The sequence below is a fragment of the Ambystoma mexicanum genome, chromosome 9, assembly GCF_040938575.1.
Source record: "Ambystoma mexicanum isolate Mex_15411 chromosome 9, UKY_AmexF1_1, whole genome shotgun sequence".
NCBI classification, from domain to species: Eukaryota; Metazoa; Chordata; class Amphibia; order Caudata; family Ambystomatidae; genus Ambystoma; species Ambystoma mexicanum.
The window spans coordinates 318,932,975-318,953,223 of NC_090931.1; positions in this window are offsets into that span (position 1 = coordinate 318,932,975).

Sequence of the window (20,249 nt, forward strand, 5' to 3'; positions counted from 1 at the left end):
TCGTGCCAAAAATATTTTTGGGAATTTCAGTGGCTGCAGATGTTTTTGGGACATTCAGAGCTCTCTGACACCATTTTTGGTCCCACAACATTTTCTGGACTTTAGGGGGTCTTGGATGCCTGTAAACCCCTTTTTTGGGCCTCCAAAGTTTTCTAAATTTTTGTAGGCCTAAAATGCATTTTAAGGCCTTCTTTGGGCTGCTAACATATTCTGAGTTTCAGGGGTATAGGATGCATTTTTCGTACACAAAATATTTTTGGGAATTTCAGAGGTCTAGGATGCTGGTTAATGCCCCTTTCAGGCTGCAAATGTTGTTGGGACATTCAGAGCTCTCTGACACCGTTTTTGGTCCAACAACATTTTCTGGACTTTAGGGGGTCTAGAATGCCTGTAAACCCCTTTTTTGGGCCTCCAAAGTTTTCAACATTTTTGAAGGCCTAACATGCGTTTTAAAGCCTTTTCTTGAGCTGCCAACATTTTCTCAACTTTCAGGGGTGTAGGATGCATTTTTCGTGCCAAAAATATTTTTGGGAATTTCAGTGGCTGCAAATGTTTTTGGGACATTCAGAGCTCTCTGACACCATTTTTGGTCCCACAACATTTTCTGGACTTTAGGGGGTCTAGGATGCCTGTAAATCCCTTTTTTGGGCCTCCAAGTTTTCAACATTTTTGAAGGCCTAACATGCATTTTAAGGCCTTTTTTAGAGTTACCAACATTTTCTGAACTTGCAGGGGTGTAGGATGCATTTTTCATGCCAAAAATATTTTTGGGAATTTCAGTGGTCTAGGATGTGGGTTAATGCCCCTTTCAGAGCTCTCTGACACCGATTTTGGTCCAAAAACTTTTTCTGGACTTTAGGGGGTCTAGGATGCCTGTAAACCCCTTTTTTGGGCCTCCAAAGTTTTCAACATTTTTGAAGGCCTAACATGCATTTTAAGGCCTTTTCTTGAGCTGCCAACATTTTCTGACCTTTCAGGGGTGTAGGATGCATTTTTCGTGCCAAATATATTTTTGGGAATTTCAGTGGTCTAGGATGCGGGTTAATGCCCCTTTCAGAGCTCTCTGGCACCGATTTTGGTCCAACAACATTTTCTGGAGTTTAGGGGGTCTAGGATGCCTGTAAACCCCTTTTTTGGGTCTCCAAAGTTTTCAACATTTTTGCAGGCCTAAGATGCATTTTAAGGCCTTTTTTGAGCTGCCAACATTTCTGTCGTGTTTTCTGAACTTTCAGGGGTGTAACATGCATTTTTCATGGCAAAAATATTTTGGGAAATTTCAGTGGTCTAGGATGCGGGTTAATGCCCCTTTCAGGCTGCAAATGTTTTTGGGACATTCAGAGCTCTCTGACACCATTTTTGGTCCAACAAAATTTTCTGGACTTTAGGGGGTCTAGGATGCCTGTAAACCCCTTTTTTGGGCCTCCAAAGTTTTCTAAATTTTTGCAGGCCTAAAATGCATTTTAATGCCTTTTTTGGGCTGCTCACATATTCTGAACTTTCAGGGGTGTAGTATGAATTTTTCGTGCACAAAATATTTTTGGGAATTTCAGAGGTCTAGGATGCTGGTTAATGCCCCTTTCAGGCTGCAAATGTTTTTGGGACATTCAGAGCTCTCTGACACCGTTTTTGGTCCCACAACATTTTCTGGACTTTAGGGGGTCTAGGATGCCTGTAAACGCCTTTTTTGGGCCTCCAAAATTTTCTAAATTTTTGTAGGCCTAAAATGCATTTTAAGGCCTTCTTTGGGCTGCTAACATATTCTGAACTTTCAGGGGTGTAGTATGAATTTTTCGTGCACAAAATATTTTTGGGAATTTCAGAGGTCTAGGGTGCGGGTTAATGCCCTTTCAGGCTGCAAATGTTTTTGGGACATTCAGAGCTCTCTGACACCGTTTTTGATCCAACAACATTTTCTGGACTTTAGGAGGTCTAGGATGCCTGTAAACCCCTATTTTGCGCCTCCAAAGTTTTCAACATTTTTGAAGGCCTAACATGCATTTTAAGGCCTTTTCTTGAGCTGCCAACATTTTATGAACGTTCAGGGGTGTAGGATGCATTTTCAGTGCCAAAATATTTTTGGGAATTTCAGTGGTCTAGGGTGCGGGTTAATGCCCCTTTCAGGTTGCACATGTTTTTGGGACATTCAGAGCTCTCTAACACCGATTTTGGTCCAACAACATTTTCTGGACTTTAGGGGGTCTAGGATGCCTGTAAACCCCTTTTTGGGCCTCCAAAGTTTTCTAGATTTTTGTAGGCCTAAAATGCATTTTAAGGCCTTCTTTGGGCTGCTAACATATTCTGAACTTTCAGGGGTGTAGTATGGATTTTTCGTGCACAAAATATTTTTTGGAATTTCAGAGGTCTAGGATGTGGGTTAATGCCCCTTTCAGGCTGCAAATGGTTTTGGGACATTCAGAGCTCTCTGACACCATTTTCGGTCCAACAACATTTTCTGGACTTTAGGGGGTCTAGGATGCCTGTAAACCCCTTTTTTGGGCCTCCAAAGTTTTCTAAATTTTTGCAGGCCTAAAATGCATTTTAATGCCTTTTTTGGGCTGCTAACATATTCTGAACTTTCAGGGGTGTAGTATGAATTTTTCGTGCACAAAATATTTTTTGGAATTTCAGAGGTCTAGGATGTGGGTTAATGCCCCTTTCAGGCTGCAAATGTTTTTGGGACATTCAAAGCTCTCTGATACCGTTTTTGATCCAACAACATTTTCTGGACTTTAGGAGGTCTAGGATGCCTGTAAACCCTATTTTTGGGCCTCCAAAGTTTTCAACATTTTTGAAGGCCTAACATGCATTTTAAGGCCTTTTTTAGAGTTACCAACATTTTCTGAACTTGCAGGGGTGTAGGATGCATTTTTCATGCCAAAAATATTTTTGGGAATTTCAGTGGTCTAGGATGCGGGTTAATGCCCCTTTCAGGCTGCAAATGTTTTGGGGACAATCAGAGCTCTCTGACACCGATTTTGGTCCAACAACATTTTCTGGACTTTAGGGGGTCTAGGATGCCTGTAAACCCCTTTTTTGGGCCTCCAAAGTTTTCAACATTTTTGAAGGCCTAACATGCATTTTAAGGCCTTTACTTGAGCTGCCAACATTTCTGGGGTGTTTTCTGAACTTTCAGGGGTGTAGCATGCATTTTTCATGGCAAAAATATTTTGGGAAATTTCAGTGGTCTAGGATGCGGGTTAATGCCCCTTTCAGGTTGCAAATGTTTTTGGGACATTCAGAGCTCTCTGACACCATTTTTGATCCAACAACATTTTCTGGACCTGAAGGGGTCTAGGATGCCTGTAAACCCCTTTTTTGGGCCTCCAAAGTTTTCTAAATTTTTGCAGGCCTAAAATGCATTTTAATGCCTTTTTTGGGCTGCTAACATATTCTGAACTTTCAAGGGTGTAGTATGAATTTTTCGTGCACAAAATATTTTTGGGAATTTCAGAGGTCTAGGATGTGGGTTAATGCCCCTTTCAGGCTGCAAATGTTTTTGGGACATTCAGAGCTCTCTGACACCGTTTTTGATCCAACAACATTTTCTGGACTTTAGGAGGTCTAGGATGCCTGTAAACCCCTATTTTGTGCCTCCAAAGTTTTCAACATTTTTGAAGGCCTAACATGCATTTTAAGGCCTTTTCTTGAGCTGCCAACATTTTCTGAACTTTCAGGGGTGTAGGATGCATTTTTATTGCCAAAAATATTTTTGGGAATTTCAGTGATCTAGGATGCAGGTTAATGCCCCTTTCAGAGCTCCCTGACACCATTTTTGGTCCCACAACATTTTCTGGACTTTAGGGGGTCTAGGATGCCTGTAAAACCCTTTTTTGGGCCTCCAAAGTTTTCTAAATTTTTGTAGGCCTAAAATGCATTTTAAGGCCTTCTTTGGGCTGCTAACATATTCTGAGTTTCAGGGGTATAGGATGCATTTTTCGTGCACAAAATATTTTTAGGAATTTCAGAGGTCTAGGATGCGGGTTAATGCCCCTTTCAGGCTGCAGATGTTTTTGGGACATTCAGAGCTCTCTGACACCATTTTTGGTCCAACAACATTTTCTGGACTTTAGGGGGTCTAGGATGCCTGTAAACCCCTTTTTTGGGCCTCCAAAGTTTTCAACATTTTGAAGGCCTAACATGCATTTTAAGGCCTTTTCTTGAGCTGCCAACATTTTCTGAACTTTCAGGGGTGTAGGATGCATTTTTCGTGCCAAAAATATGTTTGGGAATTTCAGTGGTCTAGGATGCGGGATAATGCCCCTTTCAGAGCTCTCTGACACCGATTTTGGTCCAACAACATTTTCTGGACTTTAGGGGGTCTAGGATGCCTGTAAACCCCTTTTTTGGGTCTTCAAAGTTTTCAACATTTTTGCAGGTCTAAGATGCATTTTAAGGCCTTTTTTGAGCTGGCAACATTTCTGGGGTGTTTTCTGAACTTTCAGGGGTGTAGCATGCATTTTTCATGCCAAAAATATTTTGGGAAATTTCAGTGGTCTAGGATGCGGGTTAATGCCCCTTTCAGGCTGCAAATGTTTTTGGGACATTCATAGCTCTCTGACACCGATATTGGTCCAACAACATTTTCTGGACTTTAGGGGGTCTAGGATGCCTGTAAACCCCTTTTTTGGGCCTCCAAAGTTTTCAACATTTTTGAAGGCCTAACATGTGCTTTAAGGCCTTTTCTTGAGCTGCCAACATTTTCTCAACTTTCAGGGGTGTAGTATGAATTTTTCGTGCACAAAATATTTTTGGGAATTTTAGAGGTCTAGGATGCGGGTTAATGCCCCTTTCAGGCTGCAAATGTTTTTGGGACATTCAGAGCTCTCTGACACCATTTTTGGTCCAACAACATTTTCTGGACATTAGGGGTTCTAGGATGCCTGTAAACCCCTTTTTTGGGCATCCAAAGTTTTCTAAATTTTTGCAGGCCTAAAATGCATTTTAATGCCTTTTTTGGGCTGCTAACATATTCTGAACTTTCAAGGGTGTAGTATGAATTTTTCGTGCACAAAATATTTTTGGGAATTTCAGAGGTCTAGGATGTGGGTTAATGGCCCTTTCAGGCTGCAAATGTTTTTGGGACATTCAGAGCTCTCTGACACCGTTTTTGATCCAACAACATTTTCTGGACTTTAGGAGGTCTAGGATGCCTGTAAACCCCTATTTTGTGCCTCCAAAGTTTTCAACATTTTTGAAGGCCTAACATGCATTTTAAGGCCTTTTCTTGAGCTGCCAACATTTTCTGAACTTTCAGGGGTGTAGGATGCATTTTTATTACCAAAAATATTTTTGGGAATTTCAGTGGTCTAGGATGCGGGTTAATGCCCCTTTCAGGTTGCACATGTTTTTGGGACATTCGGAGCTCTCTGACACCGTTTTTGATCCACCAACATTTTCTGGACTTTAGGGGGTCTAGGATGCCTGTAAACCCCTTTTTTGGGTCTCCAAAGTTTTCAACATTTTTGCAGACCTAAGATGCATGTTAAGGCCTTTTTTGAGCTCACAACATTTCTTGGGTGTTTTCTGAACTTTCAGGGGTGTAGCATGCATTTTTCATGGTAAAAATATTTTGGGAAATTTCAGTGGTCTAGGATGCGGGTTAATGCCCCTTTCAGGCTGCAGATGTTTTTGGGACATTCAGAGCTCTCTGACACCATTTTTGGTCCAACAACATTTTCTGGACTTTAGGGGGTCTAGGATGCCTGTAAACCCCTTTTTTGGGCCTCCAAAGTTTTCTAAATTTTTGCAGGCCTAAAATGCATTTTAATGCCTTTTTTGGGCTGCTAACATATTCTGAACTTTCAGGGGTGTAGTATGAATTTTTCGTGCACAAAATATTTTTGGGAATTTCAGAGGTCTAGGATGTGGGTTAACGCCCCTTTCAGGCTGCAAATGTTTTTGGGACATTCAGAGCTCTCTGACACCGTTTTTGATCCAACAACATTTTCTGGACTTTAGGAGGTCTAGGATGCCTGTAAATCCCTTTTTTGGGCCTCCAAAGTTTTCAACATTTTTGAAGGCCTAACATGCATTTTAAGGCCTTTTTTAGAGTTACCAACATTTTCTGAACTTGCAGGGGTGTAGGATGCATTTTTCATGCCAAAAATATTTTTGGGAATTTCAGTGGTCTAGGATGCGGGTTAATGCCCCTTTCAGGCTGCAAATGTTTTTGGGACATTCAGAGCTCTCTGACACCGTTTTTGGTCCAACAACATTTTCTGGACCTTAGGGGGTCTAGAATGCCTGTATACCCCTTTTTTGGGCCTCCAAAGTGTTCAACATTTTTGAAGGCCTAACATGAATTTTAAGGCCTTTTCTTGAGCTGCCAACATTTTCTCAACTTTCAGGGGTGTAGGATGCATTTTTCGTGCACAAAATATTTTTGGGAATTTCAGAGGTCTAGGATGCAGGTTAATGCCCCTTTCAGGCTGCAAATGTTTTTGGGACATTCAGAGCTCTCTGACACCGTTTTTGGTCCAACAACATTTTCTGGACCTTAGCGGGTCTAGAATGCCTGTAAACCCCTTTTTTGGGCCTCCAAAGTGTTCAACATTTTTGAAGGCCTAACATGCATTTTAAGGCCTTTTCTTGAGCTGCCAACCTTTTCTCAACTTTCAGGGGTGTAGGATGCATTTTTCGTGCCAAAAATATTTTTGGGAATTTCAGTGGCTGCAAATGTTTTTGGGACATTCAGAGCTCTCTGACACCATTTTTGGTCCCACAACATTTTCTGGACTTTAGGGGGTCTAGGATGCCTGTAAATCCCTTTTTTGGGCCTCCAAAGTTTTCAACATTTTTGAAGGCCTACCATGCATTTTAAGGCCTTTTTTAGAGTTACCAACATTTTCTGAACTTGCAGGGGTGTAGGATGCATTTTTCATGCCAAAAATATTTTTGGGAATTTCCATGGTCTAGGATGCGGGTTAATGCCCCTTTCAGAGCTCTCTGACACCGATTTTGGTCCAACAACATTTTCTGGACTTTAGGGGGTCTAGGATGCCTGTAAACCCCTTTTTTGGGTCTCCAAAGTTTTCAACATTTTTGCAGGCCTAAGATGCATTTTAAGGCCTTTTTTGAGCTGGCAACATTTCTGGGGTGTTTTCTGAACTTTCAGGGGTGTAGCAGGCATTTTTCATGGCAAAAATATTTTGGGAAATTTCAGTGGTCTAGGATGCGTGTTAATGCCCCTTTCAGGCTGCAAATGTTTTTGGGACATTCAGAGCTCTCTGACACCGTTTTTTATCCAACAACATTTTCTGGACCTTAAGGGGTCTAGGATGCCTGTAAACCCCTTTTTTGGGCCTCCAAAGTTTTCTAAATTTTTGCAGGCCTAAAATGCATTTTAATGCCTTTTTTGGGCTGCTAACATATTCTGAACTTTCAGGGGTGTAGTATGAATTTTTCGTGCACACAATATTTTTGGGAATTTCAGAGGTCTAGGATGCTGGTTAATGCCCCTTTCAGGCTGCAAATGTTTTTAGGACATTCAGAGCTCTCTGACACCGTTTTTGATCCAACAACATTTTCTGGACTTTAGGAGGTCTAGGATGCCTGTAAACCCCTATTTTGCGCCTCCAAAGTTTTCAACATTTTTGAAGGCCTAACATGCATTTTAAGGCCTTTTCTTGAGCTGCCAACATTTTATGAACGTTCAGGGGTGTAGGATGCATTTTCAGTGCCAATATATTTTTGGGAATTTCAGTGGTCTAGGGTGCGGGTTAATGCCCCTTTCAGGTTGCATATGTTTTAGGGACATTCGGAGCTCTCTAACACCGATTTTGGTCCAACAACATTTTCTGGACTTTAGGGGGTCTAGGATGCCTGTAAACCCCTTTTTTGGGTCTCCAAAGTTTTCAACATTTTTGCAGGCCTAAGATGCATCTTAAGGCCTTTTTTGAGCTGGCAACATTTCTGGGGTGTTTTCTGAACTTTCAGGGGTGTAGCAGGCATTTTTCATGGCAAAAATATTTTGGGAAATTTCAGTGGTCTAGGATGCGTGTTAATGCCCCTTTCAGGCTGCAAATGTGTTTGGGACATTCAGAGCTCTCTGACACCATTTTTGGTCCAACAACATTTTCTGGACTTTAGGGGGTCTAGGATGCCTGTAAACCCCTTTTTTGGGCCTCCAAAGTTTTCTAAATTTTTGCAGGCCTAAAATGCATTTTAATGCCTTTTTTGGGCTGCTAACATATTCTGAACTTTCAGGGGTGTAGTATGAATTTTTCGTGCACAAAATATTTTTTGGAATTTCAGAGGTCTAGGATGTGGGTTAATGCCCCTTTCAGGCTGCAAATGTTTTTGGGACATTCAGAGCTCTCTGACACCGTTTTTGATCCAACAACATTTTCTGGACTTTAGGAGGTCTAGGATGCCTGTAAATCCCTTTTTTGGGCCTCCAAAGTTTTCAACATTTTTGAAGGCCTAACATGCATTTTAAGGCCTTTTCTAGAGTTACCAACATTTTCTGAACTTGCAGGGGTGTAGGATGCATTTTTCATGCCAAAAATATTTTTGGGAATTTCAGTGGTCTAGGATGCGGGTTAATGCCCCTTTCAGGCTGCAAATGTTTTTGGGACATTCAGAGCTCTCTGACACCGTTTTTGGTCCAACAACATTTTCTGGACCTTAGCGGGTCTAGAATGCCTGTAAACCCCTTTTTTGGGCCTCCAAAGTGTTCAACATTTTTGAAGGCCTAACATGCATTTTAAGGCCTTTTCTTGAGCTGCCAACATTTTCTCAACTTTCAGGGGTGTAGGATGCATTTTTCGTGCCAAAAATATTTTTGGGAATTTCAGTGGCTGCAAATGTTTTTGGGACATTCAGAGCTCTCTGACACCATTTTTGGTCCCACAACATTTTCTGGACTTTAGGGGGTCTAGGATGCCTGTAAATCCCTTTTTTGGGCCTCCAAAGTTTTCAACATTTTTAAAGGCCTAACATGCATTTTAAGGCCTTTTTTAGAGTTATCAACATTTTCTGAACTTGCAGGGGTGTAGGATGCATTTTTCATGCCAAAAATATTTTTGGGAATTTCCGTGGTCTAGGATGCGGGTTAATGCCCCTTTCAGAGCTCTCTGACACCGATTTTGGTCCAACAACATTTTCTGGACTTTAGGGGGTCTAGGATGCCTGTAAACCCCTTTTTTGGGTCTCCAAAGTTTTCAACATTTTTGCAGGCCTAAGATGCATTTTAAGGCCTTTTTTGAGCTGGCAACATTTCTGGGGTGTTTTCTGAACTTTCAGGGGTGTAGCAGGCATTTTTCATGGCAAAAATATTTTGGGAAATTTCAGTGGTCTAGGATGCGTGTTAATGCCCCTTTCAGGCTGCAAATGTTTTTGGGACATTCAGAGCTCTCTGACACCGTTTTTTATCCAACAACATTTTCTGGACCTTAAGGGGTCTAGGATGCCTATAAACCCCTTTTTTGGGCCTCCAAAGTTTTCTAAATTTTTGCAGGCCTAAAATGCATTTTAATGCCTTTTTTGGGCTGCTAACATATTCTGAGCTTTCAGGGGTGTAGTATGAATTTTTCGTGCACACAATATTTTTGGGAATTTCAGAGGTCTAGGATGCTGGTTAATGCCCCTTTCAGGCTGCAAATGTTTTTGGGACATTCAGAGCTCTCTGACACCGTTTTTGATCCAACAACATTTTCTGGACTTTAGGAGGTCTAGGATGCCTGTAAACCCCTATTTTGCGCCTCCAAAGTTTTCAACATTTCTGAAGGCCTAACATGCATTTTAAGGCCTTTTCTTGAGCTGCCAACATTTTATGAACGTTCAGGGGTGTAGGATGCATTTTCAGTGCCAATATATTTTTGGGAATTTCAGTGGTCTAGGGTGCGGGTTAATGCCCCTTTCAGGTTGCATATGTTTTAGGGACATTCGGAGCTCTCTAACACCGATTTTGGTCCAACAACATTTTCTGGACTTTAGGGGGTCTAGGATGCCTGTAAACCCCTTTTTTGGGTCTCCAAAGTTTTCAACATTTTTGCAGGCCTAAGATGCATCTTAAGGCCTTTTTTGAGCTGGCAACATTTCTGGGGTGTTTTCTGAACTTTCAGGGGTGTAGCAGGCATTTTTCATGGCAAAAATATTTTGGGAAATTTCAGTGGTCTAGGATGCGTGTTAATGCCCCTTTCAGGCTGCAAATGTTTTTGGGACATTCAGAGCTCTCTGACACCATTTTTGGTCCAACAACATTTTCTGGACTTTAGGGGGTCTAGGATGCCTGTAAACCCCTTTTTTGGGCCTCCAAAGTTTTCTAAATTTTTGCAGGCCTAAAATGCATTTTAATGCCTTTTTTGGGCTGCTAACATATTCTGAACTTTCAGGGGTGTAGTATGAATTTTTCGTGCACAAAATATTTTTTGGAATTTCAGAGGTCTAGGATGTGGGTTAATGCCCCTTTCAGGCTGCAAATGTTTTTGGGACATTCAGAGCTCTCTGACACCGTTTTTGATCCAACAACATTTTCTGGACTTTAGGAGGTCTAGGATGCCTGTAAATCCCTTTTTTGGGCCTCCAAAGTTTTCAACATTTTTGAAGGCCTAACATGCATTTTAAGGCCTTTTCTAGAGTTACCAACATTTTCTGAACTTGCAGGGGTGTAGGATGCATTTTTCATGCCAAAAATATTTTTGGGAATTTCAGTGGTCTAGGATGCGGGTTAATGCCCCTTTCAGGCTGCAAATGTTTTTGGGACATTCAGAGCTCTCTGACACCGTTTTTGGTCCAACAACATTTTCTGGACCTTAGCGGGTCTAGAATGCCTGTAAACCCCTTTTTTGGGCCTCCAAAGTGTTCAACATTTTTGAAGGCCTAACATGCATTTTAAGGCCTTTTCTTGAGCTGCCAACATTTTCTCAACTTTCAGGGGTGTAGGATGCATTTTTCGTGCCAAAAATATTTTTGGGAATTTCAGTGGCTGCAAATGTTTTTGGGACATTCAGAGCTCTCTGACACCATTTTTGGTCCCACAACATTTTCTGGACTTTAGGGGGTCTAGGATGCCTGTAAATCCCTTTTTTGGGCCTCCAAAGTTTTCAACATTTTTGAAGGCCTAACATGCATTTTAAGGCCTTTTTTAGAGTTATCAACATTTTCTGAACTTGCAGGGGTGTAGGATGCATTTTTAATGCCAAAAATATTTTTGGGAATTTCTGTGGTCTAGGATGCGGGTTAATGCCCCTTTCAGAACTCTCTGACACCGATTTTGGTCCAACAACATTTTCTGGACTTTAGGGGGTCTAGGATGCCTGTAAACCCCTTTTTTGGGTCTCCAAAGTTTTCAACATTTTTGCAGGCCTAAGATGCATTTTAAGGCCTTTTTTGAGCTGGCAACATTTCTGGGGTGTTTTCTGAACTTTCAGGGGTGTAGCAGGCATTTTTCATGGCAAAAATATTTTGGGAAATTTCAGTGGTCTAGGATGCGGGTTAATGCCCCTTTCAGGTTGCAAATGTTTTTGGGACATTCAGAGCTCTCTGACACCGTTTTTTATCCATCAACATTTTCTGGACCTTAAGGGGTCTAGGATGCCTGTAAACCCCTTTTTTGGGCCTCCAAAGTTTTCAACATTTTTGAAGGCCTAACATGCATTTTAAGGCCTTTACTTGAGCTGCCAACATTTTCTCAACTTTCAGGGGTGTAGGATGCATTTTTCGTGCCAAAAATATTTTTGGGAATTTCAGTGGCTGCAAATGTTTTTGGGACATTCAGAGCTCTCTGACACCATTTTTGGTCCCACAACATTTTCTGGACTTTAGGGGGTCTAGGATGCCTGTAAACCCCTTTTTTGGGCCTCCAAAGTTTTCTAAATTTTTGTAGGCCTAAAATGCATTTTAAGGCCTTCTTTGGGCTGCTAACATATTCTGAGTTTCAGGGGTATAGGATGCATTTTTCGTGCACAAAATATTTTTGGGAATTTCAGAGGTCTAGGATGCGGGTTAATGCCCCTTTCAGGGTGCAAATGTTTTTGGGACATTCAGAGCTCTCTGACACCGTTTCTGGTCCAACAACATTTTCTGGACCTTAGGGGGTCTAGAATGCCTGTAAACCGCTTTTTTGGGCCTCCAAAGTTTTCAACATTTTTGAAGGCCTAACATGCGTTTTAAGGCCTTTTCTTGAGCTGCCAACATTTTCTCAACTTTCAGGGGTGTAGGATGCATTTTTCGTGCCAAAAATATTTTTGGGAATTTCAGTGGCTGCAAATGTTTTTGGGACATTCAGAGCTCTCTGACACCATTTTTGGTCCCACAACATTTTCTGGACTTTAGGGGGTCTAGGATGCCCGTAAACCCCTTTTTTGGGCCTCCAAAGTTTTCTAAATTTTTGCAGGCCTAAAATGCATTTTAATGGCTTTTTTGGGCTGCTAACATATTCTGAACTTTCAGGGGTGTAGTATGAATTTTTCATGCACAAAATATTTTTGGGAATTTCAGAGGTCTAGGATGCGGGTTAATGCCCCTTTCAGGCTGCAAATGTTTTTGGGACATTCAGAGCTCTCTGACACCGTTTTTGGTCCAACAACATTTTCTGGACTTTAGGGGGTCTAGGATGCCTGTAAACCCCTATTTTGCACCTCCAAAGTTTTCAACATTTTTGAAGGCATAACACGCATTTTAAGGCCTTTTCTTGAGCTGCCAACATTTTCTGAACTTGCAGGGGTGTAGGATGCATTTTTCTTGACAAAAATATTTTTGGGAATTTCAGTGGTCTAGGATGCGGGTTAATGCCCCTTTCAGGCTGCAAATGTTTTGGGGACATTCAGAGCTCTCTGACACCGATTTTGGTCCAACAACATTTTCTGGACTTTAGGGGGTCTAGGATGCCTGTAAACCCCTTTTTTGGGCCTCCAAAGTTTTGAACATTTTTGAAGGCCTAACATGCATTTTAAGGCCTTTTCTTGACCTGCCAACATTTTCTGAACTTTCAGGGGTGTAGGATGCATTTTTCATGCCAAAAATATTTTTGGGAATTTCCGTGGTCTAGGATGCGGGTTAATGCCCCTTTCAGGTTGCAAATGTTTTTGGGACATTCAGAGCTCTCTGACACCGTTTTTGATCCAACAACATTTTCTGGACCTTAAGGGGTCTAGGATGCCTGTAAACCCCTTTTTTGGGCCTCCAAAATTTTTCAACATTTTTGAAGGCCTAGCATGCATTTTAAGGCCTTTACTTGAGCTGCCAACATTTTCTCAACTTTCAGGGGTGTAGGATGCATTTTTCGTGCCAAAAATATTTTTGGGAATTTCAGTGGCTGCAGATGTTTTTGGGACATTCAGAGCTCTCTGACACCATTTTTGGTCCCACAACATTTTCTGGACTTTAGGGGGTCTTGGATGCCTGTAAACCCCTTTTTTGGGCCTCCAAAGTTTTCTAAATTTTTGTAGGCCTAAAATGCATTTTAAGGCCTTCTTTGGGCTGCTAACATATTCTGAGTTTCAGGGGTATAGGATGCATTTTTCGTACACAAAATATTTTTGGGAATTTCAGTGGTCTAGGATGCGGGTTAATGCCCCTTTCAGGCTGCAAATGTTGTTGGGACATTCAGAGCTCTCTGACACCGTTTTTGGTCCAACAACATTTTCTGGACTTTAGGGGGTCTAGAATGCCTGTAAACCCCTTTTTTGGGCCTCCAAAGTTTTCAACATTTTTGAAGGCCTAACATGCGTTTTAAAGCCTTTTCTTGAGCTGCCAACATTTTCTCAACTTTCAGGGGTGTAGGATGCATTTTTCGTGCCAAAAATATTTTTGGGAATTTCAGTGGCTGCAAATGTTTTTGGGACATTCAGAGCTCTCTGACACCATTTTTGGTCCCACAACATTTTCTGGACTTTAGGGGGTCTAGGATGCCTGTAAATCCCTTTTTTGGGCCTCCAAGTTTTCAACATTTTTGAAGGCCTAACATGCATTTTAAGGCCTTTTTTAGAGTTACCAACATTTTCTGAACTTGCACGGGTGTAGGATGCATTTTTCATGCCAAAAATATTTTTGGGAATTTCAGTGGTCTAGGATGTGGGTTAATGCCCCTTTCAGAGCTCTCTGACACCGATTTTGGTCCAAAAACTTTTTCTGGACTTTAGGGGGTCTAGGATGCCTGTAAACCCCTTTTTTGGGCCTCCAAAGTTTTCAACATTTTTGAAGGCCTAACATGCATTTTAAGGCCTTTTCTTGAGCTGCCAACATTTTCTGACCTTTCAGGGGTGTAGGATGCATTTTTCGTGCCAAAAATATTTTTGGGAATTTCAGTGGTCTAGGATGCGGGTTAATGCCCCTTTCAGAGCTCTCTGGCACCGATTTTGGTCCAACAACATTTTCTGGAGTTTAGGGGGTCTAGGATGCCTGTAAACCCCTTTTTTGGGTCTCCAAAGTTTTCAACATTTTTGCAGGCCTAAGATGCATTTTAAGGCCTTTTTTGAGCTGCCAACATTTCTGTCGTGTTTTCTGAACTTTCAGGGGTGTAACATGCATTTTTCATGGCAAAAATATTTTGGGAAATTTCAGTGGTCTAGGATGCGGGTTAATGCCCCTTTCAGGCTGCAAATGTTTTTGGGACATTCAGAGCTCTCTGACACCATTTTTGGTCCAACAAAATTTTCTGGACTTTAGGGGGTCTAGGATGCCTGTAAACCCCTTTTTTGGGCCTCCAAAGTTTTCTAAATTTTTGCAGGCCTAAAATGCATTTTAATGCCTTTTTTGGGCTGCTCACATATTCTGAACTTTCAGGGGTGTAGTATGAATTTTTCGTGCACAAAATATTTTTGGGAATTTCAGAGGTCTAGGATGCTGGTCAATGCCCCTTTCAGGCTGCAAATGTTTTTGGGACATTCAGAGCTCTCTGACACCGTTTTTGGTCCCACAACATTTTCTGGACTTTAGAGGGTCTAGGATGCCTGTAAACGCCTTTTTTGGGCCTCCAAAATTTTCTAAATTTTTGTAGGCCTAAAATGCATTTTAAGGCCTTCTTTGGGCTGCTAACATATTCTGAACTTTCAGGGGTGTAGTATGAATTTTTCGTGCACAAAATATTTTTGGGAATTTCAGAGGTCTAGGGTGCGGGTTAATGCCCTTTCAGGCTGCAAATGTTTTTGGGACATTCAGAGCTCTCTGACACCGTTTTTGATCCAACAACATTTTCTGGACTTTAGGAGGTCTAGGATGCCTGTAAACCCCTATTTTGCGCCTCCAAAGTTTTCAACATTTTTGAAGGCCTAACATGCATTTTAAGGCCTTTTCTTGAGCTGCCAACATTTTATGAACGTTCAGGGGTGTAGGATGCATTTTCAGTGCCAAAATATTTTTGGGAATTTCAGTGGTCTAGGGTGCGGGTTAATGCCCCTTTCAGGTTGCACATGTTTTTGGGACATTCAGAGCTCTCTAACACCGATTTTGGTCCAACAACATTTTCTGGACTTTAGGGGGTCTAGGATGCCTGTAAACCCCTTTTTGGGCCTCCAAAGTTTTCTAAATTTTTGTAGGCCTAAAATGCATTTTAAGGCCTTCTTTGGGCTGCTAACATATTCTGAACTTTCAGGGGTGTAGTATGAATTTTTCGTGCACAAAATATTTTTTGGAATTTCAGAGGTCTAGGATGTGGGTTAATGCCCCTTTCAGGCTGCAAATGGTTTTGGGACATTCAGAGCTCTCTGACACCATTTTCGGTCCAACAACATTTTCTGGACTTTAGGGGGTCTAGGATGCCTGTAAACCCCTTTTTTGGGCCTCCAAAGTTTTCTAAATTTTTGCAGGCCTAAAATGCATTTTAATGCCTTTTTTGGGCTGCTAACATATTCTGAACTTTCAGGGGTGTAGTATGAATTTTTCGTGCACAAAATATTTTTTGGAATTTCAGAGGTCTAGGATGTGGGTTAATGCCCCTTTCAGGCTGCAAATGTTTTTGGGACATTCAAAGCTCTCTGACACCGTTTTTGATCCAACAACATTTTCTGGACTTTAGGAGGTCTAGGATGCCTGTAAACCCTATTTTTGGGCCTCCAAAGTTTTCAACATTTTTGAAGGCCTAACATGCATTTTAAGGCCTTTTTTAGAGTTACCAACATTTTCTGAACTTGCAGGGGTGCAGGATGCATTTTTCATGCCAAAAATATTTTTGGGAATTTCAGTGGTCTAGGATGCGGGTTAATGCCCCTTTCAGGCTGCAAATGTTTTGGGGACAATCAGAGCTCTCTGACACCGATTTTGGTCCAACAACATTTTCTGGACTTTAGGGGGTCTAGGATGCCTGTAAACCCCTTTTTTGGGCCTCCAAAGTTTTCAACATTTTTGAAGGCCTAACATGCATTTTAAGGCCTTTACTTGAGCTGCCAACATTTCTGGGGTGTTTTCTGAACTTTCAGGGGTGTAGCATGCATTTTTCATGGCAAAAATATTTTGGGAAATTTCAGTGGTCTAGGATGCGGGTTAATGCCCCTTTCAGGTTGCAAATGTTTTTGGGACATTCAGAGCTCTCTGACACCATTTTTGATCCAACAACATTTTCTGGACCTGAAGGGGTCTAGGATGCCTGTAAACCCCTTTTTTGGGCCTCCAAAGTTTTCTAAATTTTTGCAGGCCTAAAATGCATTTTAATGCCTTTTTTGGGCTGCTAACATATTCTGAACTTTCAAGGGTGTAGTATGAATTTTTCGTGCACAAAATATTTTTGGGAATTTCAGAGGTCTAGGATGTGGGTTAATGCCCCTTTCAGGCTGCAAATGTTTTTGGGACATTCAGAGCTCTCTGACACCGTTTTTGATCCAACAACATTTTCTGGACTTTAGGAGGTCTAGGATGCCTGTAAACCCCTATTTTGTGCCTCCAAAGTTTTCAACATTTTTGAAGGCCTAACATGCATTTTAAGGCCTTTTCTTGAGCTGCCAACATTTTCTGAACTTTCAGGGGTGTAGGATGCATTTTTATTGCCAAAAATATTTTTGGGAATTTCAGTGATCTAGGATGCAGGTTAATGCCCCTTTCAGAGCTCCCTGACACCATTTTTGGTCCCACAACATTTTCTGGACTTTAGGGGGTCTAGGATGCCTGTAAACCCCTTTTTTGGGCCTCCAAAGTTTTCTAAATTTTTGTAGGCCTAAAATGCATTTTAAGGCCTTCTTTGGGCTGCTAACATATTCTGAGTTTCAGGGGTATAGGATGCATTTTTCGTGCACAAAATATTTTTAGGAATTTCAGAGGTCTAGGATGCGGGTTAATGCCCCTTTCAGGCTGCAGATGTTTTTGGGACATTCAGAGCTCTCTGACACCATTTTTGGTCCAACAACATTTTCTGGACTTTAGGGGGTCTAGGATGCCTGTAAACCCCTTTTTTGGGCCTCCAAAGTTTTCAACATTTTGAAGGCCTAACATGCATTTTAAGGCCTTTTCTTGAGCTGCCAACATTTTCTGAACTTTCAGGGGTGTAGGATGCATTTTTCGTGCCAAAAATATGTTTGGGAATTTCAGTGGTCTAGGATGCGGGATAATGCCCCTTTCAGAGCTCTCTGACACCGATTTTGGTCCAACAACATTTTCTGGACTTTAGGGGGTCTAGGATGCCTGTAAACCCCTTTTTTGGGTCTTCAAAGTTTTCAACATTTTTGCAGGTCTAAGATGCATTTTAAGGCCTTTTTTGAGCTGGCAACATTTCTGGGGTGTTTTCTGAACTTTCAGGGGTGTAGCATGCATTTTTCATGCCAAAAATATTTTGGGAAATTTCAGTGGTCTAGGATGCGGGTTAATGCCCCTTTCAGGCTGCAAATGTTTTTGGGACATTCATAGCTCTCTGACACCGATATTGGTCCAACAACATTTTCTGGACTTTAGGGGGTCTAGGATGCCTGTAAACCCCTTTTTTGGGCCTCCAAAGTTTTCAACATTTTTGAAGGCCTAACATGTGCTTTAAGGCCTTTTCTTGAGCTGCCAACATTTTCTCAACTTTCAGGGGTGTAGTATGAATTTTTCGTGCACAAAATATTTTTGGGAATTTTAGAGGTCTAGGATGCGGGTTAATGCCCCTTTCAGGCTGCAAATGTTTTTGGGACATTCAGAGCTCTCTGACACCATTTTTGGTCCAACAACATTTTCTGGACATTAGGGGTTCTAGGATGCCTGTAAACCCCTTTTTTGGGCATCCAAAGTTTTCTAAATTTTTGCAGGCCTAAAATGCATTTTAATGCCTTTTTTGGGCTGCTAACATATTCTGAACTTTCAAGGGTGTAGTATGAATTTTTCGTGCACAAAATATTTTTGGGAATTTCAGAGGTCTAGGATGTGGGTTAATGGCCCTTTCAGGCTGCAAATGTTTTTGGGACATTCAGAGCTCTCTGACACCGTTTTTGATCCAACAACATTTTCTGGACTTTAGGAGGTCTAGGATGCCTGTAAACCCCTATTTTGTGCCTCCAAAGTTTTCAACATTTTTGAAGGCCTAACATGCATTTTAAGGCCTTTTCTTGAGCTGCCAACATTTTCTGAACTTTCAGGGGTGTAGGATGCATTTTTATTACCAAAAATATTTTTGGGAATTTCAGTGGTCTAGGATGCGGGTTAATGCCCCTTTCAGGTTGCACATGTTTTTGGGACATTCGGAGCTCTCTGACACCGTTTTTGATCCACCAACATTTTCTGGACTTTAGGGGGTCTAGGATGCCTGTAAACCCCTTTTTTGGGTCTCCAAAGTTTTCAACATTTTTGCAGACCTAAGATGCATGTTAAGGCCTTTTTTGAGCTCACAACATTTCTTGGGTGTTTTCTGAACTTTCAGGGGTGTAGCATGCATTTTTCATGGTAAAAATATTTTGGGAAATTTCAGTGGTCTAGGATGCGGGTTAATGCCCCTTTCAGGCTGCAGATGTTTTTGGGACATTCAGAGCTCTCTGACACCATTTTTGGTCCAACAACATTTTCTGGACTTTAGGGGGTCTAGGATGCCTGTAAACCCCTTTTTTGGGCCTCCAAAGTTTTCTAAATTTTTGCAGGCCTAAAATGCATTTTAATGCCTTTTTTGGGCTGCTAACATATTCTGAACTTTCAGGGGTGTAGTATGAATTTTTCGTGCACAAAATATTTTTGGGAATTTCAGAGGTCTAGGATGTGGGTTAACGCCCCTTTCAGGCTGCAAATGTTTTTGGGACATTCAGAGCTCTCTGACACCGTTTTTGGTCCAACAACATTTTCTGGACTTTAGGGGGTCTAGGATGCCTGTAAACCCCTTTTTTGGGCCTCCAAAGTTTTCAACATTTTTGAAGGCCTAACATGTGCTTTAAGGCCTTTTCTTGAGCTGCCAACATTTTCTCAACTTTCAGGGGTGTAGTATGAATTTTTCGTGCACAAAATATTTTTGGGAATTTTAGAGGTCTAGGATGCGGGTTAATGCCCCTTTCAGGCTGCAAATGTTTTTGGGACATTCAGAGCTCTCTGACACCATTTTTGGTCCAACAACATTTTCTGGACATTAGGGGTTCTAGGATGCCTGTAAACCCCTTTTTTGGGCATCCAAAGTTTTCTAAATTTTTGCAGGCCTAAAATGCATTTTAATGCCTTTTTTGGGCTGCTAACATATTCTGAACTTTCAAGGGTGTAGTATGAATTTTTCGTGCACAAAATATTTTTGGGAATTTCAGAGGTCTAGGATGTGGGTTAATGGCCCTTTCAGGCTGCAAATGTTTTTGGGACATTCAGAGCTCTCTGACACCGTTTTTGATCCAACAACATTTTCTGGACTTTAGGAGGTCTAGGATGCCTGTAAACCCCTATTTTGTGCCTCCAAAGTTTTCAACATTTTTGAAGGCCTAACATGCATTTTAAGGCCTTTTCTTGAGCTGCCAACATTTTCTGAACTTTCAGGGGTGTAGGATGCATTTTTATTACCAAAAATATTTTTGGGAATTTCAGTGGTCTAGGATGCGGGTTAATGCCCCTTTCAGGTTGCACATGTTTTTGGGACATTCGGAGCTCTCTGACACCGTTTTTGATCCACCAACATTTTCTGGACTTTAGGGGGTCTAGGATGCCTGTAAACCCCTTTTTTTGGTCTCCAAAGTTTTCAACATTTTTGCAGACCTAAGATGCATGTTAAGGCCTTTTTTGAGCTCACACCATTTCTTGGGTGTTTTCTGAACTTTCAGGGGTGTAGCATGCATTTTTCATGGTAAAAATATTTGGGAAATTTCAGTGGTCTAGGATGCGGGTTAATGCCCCTTTCAGGCTGCAGATGTTTTTGGGACATTCAGAGCTCTCTGACACCATTTTTG